Source organism: Leptonychotes weddellii, chromosome 2 (genome assembly GCF_054177405.1).
Source record: "Leptonychotes weddellii isolate Sample4059 chromosome 2, ASM5417740v2, whole genome shotgun sequence".
Classification (NCBI taxonomy): domain Eukaryota; kingdom Metazoa; phylum Chordata; class Mammalia; order Carnivora; family Phocidae; genus Leptonychotes; species Leptonychotes weddellii.
The window spans coordinates 101,321,454-101,327,829 of record NC_138370.1 but is presented as its reverse complement, the minus strand read 5'-3'; the positions used below and the strand labels follow the sequence as shown (position 1 = coordinate 101,327,829).

Below are 6,376 nucleotides of genomic sequence, written 5' to 3'. Positions count from 1 at the left end.
TATAGGGAGCAAGCTGATGGTTGCCAGCGGGAAAAGGGAGGATGGGCAAAATGGGTGAAGGAGAGTGGTAGATACAGGCTTCCAGTTATGGAATAAGTAAGTCACAGGGATGAAAGGTAGAGCATAGGGAATATAGTCAGTGGTATCGTAATAGTGAAGTAGGGTGACAGATGGTAGCCACACTTGTGGTGAGCATAGCATAACATATAGAGTTGTGGAATCACTATGTTGTACATCTGAAATTAACGCAACATTATGTTTGACTCTACTTCAATTAACAAAAATTTATTTGTAAGGATGAAATGAATTGCCAAAAAATAGACTTGTCAGAAGATTATGCCTTGAAAAATGGGAAGGTTTAGAAGATAATGGCTAAGAAAGAAGCTTCCTTAGACTTCTTCCTAAGAGAATTTGGTGAATACTCTACTCGTTGTAGCTCCAGAATCTGGATCCTGCCCTTATCTGAGTCCACTCTGCTGGTTTCCCAATTCCTCTTTCTATTACTATAAGAACTCCACAGTCTTAGTCTTGGACTCCCGAGGGAAGGAGGACAGGCAGAGGAAATGGTAACATACCAGAAGGTGACTCTTGGAGAAGGATCCTATCCTCTTACATTTAAAACTTGGGAGTGTGGCTTTTCTGCCCACTCCCTCCTGCCCGCCAGTGCTGCTCAGGCTGTACCACTAGCTCAGAGCTCTAGGCTCCGGCTAAATTAGCTCCGCAGGGGTCTCTCTCCAGCTGCCCTCATGATCATCTACCAGGACGTCCTCAGCCATGATAAGATGTCCTCCGACATCTATAAGATTTGGGAGATCATAGATGGGCTGTGCCTGGAGGTGGAGGGGAAGGTGGTCAGGAGGACAGAGGGTAGCATTGATGATTCACTAATGGTGGAAATGCTTCCACTGAAGTCCCTGAGGGCAAAGGTACTGGAAGCACGGTAATCACTGATGTTGCTATTGTCCTGGACCATCACTTTCAGGAAACCAGCTTCACAAAAGAAGCCTACGAGAAGTACATCAAAGATTACATGAAATCAATCAAAGGCAAACTGAAAGAACAGAGGCCAGAAAGAGTAAAATCTTTTATGATAGGAGCTGAAGAACAAATGAAGCTATGAAATCCTAGCTAACTTCAAAAATTACCAGTTCTTTTTAGGGAAAACACAAATCCAGATGGCATGGTTGCTCTGCTGGACTACCGTGAGAATGGTGTGACCCTATATATGAGTTTCTTTAAGGACGGTTTAGAAATGGAAAAATGTTAAGGAATTTGGCCATTACTTTGGATGCATCACCTATTGTCATAACTAGCTGCTGCTCTTCATCCACACAACACCAGGACTTAAACAAACGGGCCTGATGTCATCTTGAGCTCTTCATTTATTTTGACCTTGATTTATTTGGAGCGGAAGCATTGTTTTTAAGGCATATTTTTTTTACATATCATGTAGGTTAGCTAAAGATAAAATGCATTTAAACTCATTTGAGAGAATGTCTCTTAGCTTAATACATAATTAAGTCGATCCTGTGTAGTGTCCTGGAGAAGTTAGGGTCTGGTTGTGGACTGCTGCTAGAAAGCGTAAGACTGTCTACAGATAACTTCTACAGTGAAAACTTCTTCTGAGACTGGAATAGAAAAAAACAAGAATGAAAACTCTTAATTCTGAGTTCAAGTAAAGGGAAAGACCATGCTCATAGCGGTGCCAACATTTGAAGTGACTCCTAATACATTTCATCACGTACAAAAGTAGTAGTTAACTCAATGACATTACCAAAAGAATAAAAAGAGACTAATATAGTAAGGAAAAAAACCCTGGGGAATGTGTTTGAGCACATTTAAAACCTATGCAAAAGCATGAGACTGCTAGGAAATAAGCCAAGCATGGTATCATAGGAGATGTTAATAGGTTTTACATAATAGTGATTAAATCTTGGTTTGACTGCATAAATATTAATACAAATTATGATTTTTTTAAAAGACTTTATTCATCTACTTGAGAGAGAGAGAAAGTGGGACACAGAGCATGAGCATAGGGGGAGGGACAGAGGGAGAGGGAGAAGCAGACTCCCCACTGAGCAGGGAACCTGATGTGGGGCTCGATCCAGGACCCCGGGATCATGACCTGAGCTGAAGGTAGACACTTAACAGATTGAGCCACCCAGGGGCCCCCAAATTATGATTTTTATATGAATGTTTGTTATTTATTCCTAATGACCAAGAAAAGTTTATCTATTTTATTATGTATAATAGATTACACTTCTTTCAAGTTTTATTTGTTCTCCATATTTTTGCTTAGAATACATATTGGTAATGTGCCCCGGTAATTTGCTAACAATTTATAATAATAGAATGGATACTGATGACATGCTCTGCCCCCCCTTCTCCTCCTCTTTTTTTTCTCCCTTACAACTCAATGAAACCATATGGCATATTTCACACTTGTATTTTTATTTTAACAGTCCTCTTAAAAATAATAGGGTAGAATTTCAGGTGTTGGTGCTGGCTAGTGGAGGAGTTATTTTCAGAAAAAGTTTGTCAAAATTCCAGATTTCTCTGACAACAAACTTCTCTTTGACAGTTTGTTTCGATATGGTCAGTGTTTCCACTGTGTTGAGATTTATTTTTCTTTCTTATGAATTTCAGATCTGATAGTCCACACTTTGACTCTTGCTTTGCACTTTTTTCCTTTGTTATTTCATCATACTGCTTTGCAATTACATTGGGTCATTTCCACAAAATCAGGCTACTAAGTATTGCTGGCAATCAATCAATAATCCGCAATTGATACAACTCCGCTCAATTGTGTAGACAAATGCCTTGAAAATACTTGTTTTCTGCCAGACACCCTTTTCATGTGGATCTATCAGTTTCCATTTCCCCAAATCCCAAATTTCCTTCAACTTTCTTCTTTCTCCATCATCCTTCTTCTGCTCAGCAAGTTATTTCCAATTTATCTGAAAAAAATTCAGAACATCAGCCAAATTGGAGCACCTGGGTGGCTCAGTTGGTTAAGTGACAAACTCTTGATTTTGGTTCAGGTCATGATCTCAGGGTCATGAGATGGAGCCCTGCACTGGGGCTCAACATGGAGTCTGCTTGAGATGCTGCTCTCTCCCCTTCTCCTTCTGCCCTTCTCCCAGCTCTATAAATAAATAAATAAAATCTTAAAAAAAAGAACATCGGCCATGAATTTCACATTTCTGTGCATTTCATCCATCTTTTCATTATTTGTTATCATCTTGATGAAAGTGGTTGATCTTCTCCTAAAACATTCTTTTATCTGTGCTACCTGTTCTTTCAACAACTCCTCTTTTCTCTCTCTCTTCAGCATCTCTTTTTTTGTCTTTAGGATTGAAACACATCTAAGAATCTACATTAAAATAACTCTTTTCTGACCACATTCCCTTTTAGTTACCACTTTTCTCTCTCTCCTTCTATTCCCACATGAGCTTCTTTAACAAAATATCTAAACTCATTATTTTCACTTCCTCACTCACAATAATATTCTTAAGTATTAAATATTTAATACTCTTCTGTCAATGCATTTTCCTATCAATTGACTGCGTATTAAATTAAACTGTCATTTTCTGTCCTTAACTTCCTTGACCTCTCTGTAGCATTAGCATTTGACATTTATATCGGTTTCCTAGGGTTGTCATAACAAATTACCACAAACTGAGTGGCTTAAAACAACAGAAATTTATTCTTTCACAGTTTAGGGGGCTAGACGCCTAAAGTCAGGATGTGGGCAAGGTTGGTTCTTTCTGGAGATTCTGAGGGAGAATCTATTCCATGCCTCCTTCCTAGTTTCTGTTGGTTGCTGGCAATCTTTGGTGTTCCTGGGCTTCTAGATGCATCACTCTAATTCTGTCCCTGTCATCATACGACGTTCTTCCTGTGTGTCTTTACATTACCTTCTCTGGGTTCAAATTAACCTCTTCTTATAATGAGATCAGTCATTGCATTAGGGTCAACCCTAAACTAGTATACCTCATCTTAACTTGATTACATAGCAAAGACTCTATTTCCAAATAAGGTCATATTCACAGGTACTGGGAATTAAGAACTAAATTTATTTGGTGGAGGGAAGTAGAGGAACACAATAGTGAGGGTCATATTTAAGGAAGGTTTTAAATTGGAAACTGACAGCTCATCTGTTGTATATAGATTTTGTAAATCAAGTGCTGGGTAGGAAGCAATGAATAGAGAGACTATGAGTAAAGATAACCATGAATCCCTCCCCCTTCAATACTAAGTGTTGTTAATAGCCCTCAATGCAGTGTATGAATTACTATGGCAGTGGAAAAATGATATGATATAAAGTATATATACCAAGAATCTTGATAATAATCTCACTCTTCAAGTCCAATAATTTCAATCCTAGTGATTTGATCTAAGGAAGTAATCAGAAATTCAGACAAAAATTTATGTACAAGGATGTATTTTGGAGTTATATTTATGAGATCAAAGATGTAAAAGGCATAAACATAAAATAATTTTGGCATGTCCAAAAACTGTATCCTAGTATCTTCAAAGATGGACTTTTATCCTATCATTTGAAGAGCATGTTTTAAATGTTCTAAAATTAGATAGAAGGGTTGGTTGCACAACACTGTGAATGTACTAAAAGCTATTGAATTGTACACTTTAAAATGATTAAAATGGTGGAATTTGTGTTATGTAAATTTTACCTAAAACAGGAAACAGTTCCTAAAAAGACCAAAGAACTAAGAATTCAGAAGTATTCATCATGTCCCAATCAACCTTTATACAAAAAAATCAAGTCAAGACATATTCAAGCGAAGTTACAAGACCCCTAGACTCATAGATAAGGAGATAATGTTATATGCAACAGGCAAAGATAGTCAAATCACCTGTAAGTTTAATAAATCAATTTGGTCTTGAAATTTTACACATTACCTGCTGGAAGAGTGTTAAGGAATTCTTAAAAATCCTTCGGGAAAGAAAAATGTGTTCCAAGAAATTTATACCATTAAGTAAGCCCTTTTTCAAATATACAGATAACGGAAAGACATTTTCAAACATGCAGGGACTCAGATACAACACTGCTGAGTGTTTTGTAGAACACAAACAATACTCCAACAAACCAAACAACAAGCAAGCAACCAAACAAAGAGATAATCTCTTTGTAACTAAAACCCAGCCAACAAAAGTGGACTGGAGTAGCTATCAGTTAAGACTGGAGCCATGGACCAGAGTTGGGTCTGAGCCACAGTGATGACTTTGAGGTGATCAGTATCCTCACTACCAGTATTTCTAAACATATGTGTGCACAACATAGTCACAGATTACATGAGGAGTAGCTACTACAGTCTGTATGTAAGAGAAAATCACATTATCAAAGTGGCCCTTGAGAATCCTCCATATCACCTATAAAGTATGATATGTGCATACACCATATTTCCTAAGGAACAAAATAGCTAGTCTTCAAACTGGAATCTATTGCTGCTTCTTCAGTTTAGTGAAAAATAAAGCATTAGATTGTATTCGGAGTCCAGATGGTACAAAATGCACATTTTAAACACTAGAATCATATTTATTCGTGCAGAACTTTTACACAATGAGAGATGAGAATGACTGAGTTGAAGATTCATTTCTCCCATCTCCTCTTCTCACTGGGACTATGCTAAATCAAGAAAATGGGGGCACCTGGGTGGCTCAGTCATTAAGCGTCTGCCTTCGGCTTGGGTCATGATCCCAGGGTCCTGGGATCAAGCCCCGCATCGGGCTCCCTGCTCCGCGGGAAGCCTGCCTCTCCCTCTCCCACTCCCCCTGATTGTGTTCCCTCTCTCACTATCTCTCTCTCTCTGTCAAATAAATAAATAAAATTAAAAAAAAAATCAAGAAAATGGGGAGAGCATTACCTGAAAATGTAAATTATTTCTCTCCTTCCTTGTTTTCTCCCTACCTCTTTCCTTCTTTATTTCCTAAGTATATTTATTGGAATTTTAGAATATGAAAGGCATGTATAATATAATTCCATAGAATTACAGAGTGATGATAATTTTGCCACCTGCATTTATACCCTCAAGTAATTTGGATACAATTTCCAAAAAAACAAAAACATATTCATACAAATTCATTAAAAGAATTCTAATAACATCAAGATTTGTTTATTTATTTTTTGTCTAAGAGGAGAAAGTGTTCTACTCAACTAAGTATGGGGTAGTAGGTCAGATAGCTGTTGGTTATCTACAAACACTGGCATTTCCCATGTTGGTTCAAAAGATACAGGTGACATAATTAAGAGAAGAATTAATCTTTCAAAACTCATTAAAGTATCTATTACTCTAAATTAAAAACTGCTAAATGTGTGTGTGAGTAGGGGTAGTTGGATAATTCAGCATTTTCT

General features: G+C 37.5%; 1 pseudogene; it reads left to right on the top strand.

Moving 5' to 3' along the window:
• Window positions 1-734: 734 nt before the first annotated feature.
• LOC102734357 (translationally-controlled tumor protein-like) lies at window positions 735-1,427 on the top strand (annotated as a pseudogene).
• Window positions 1,428-6,376: the final 4,949 nt, after the last annotated feature.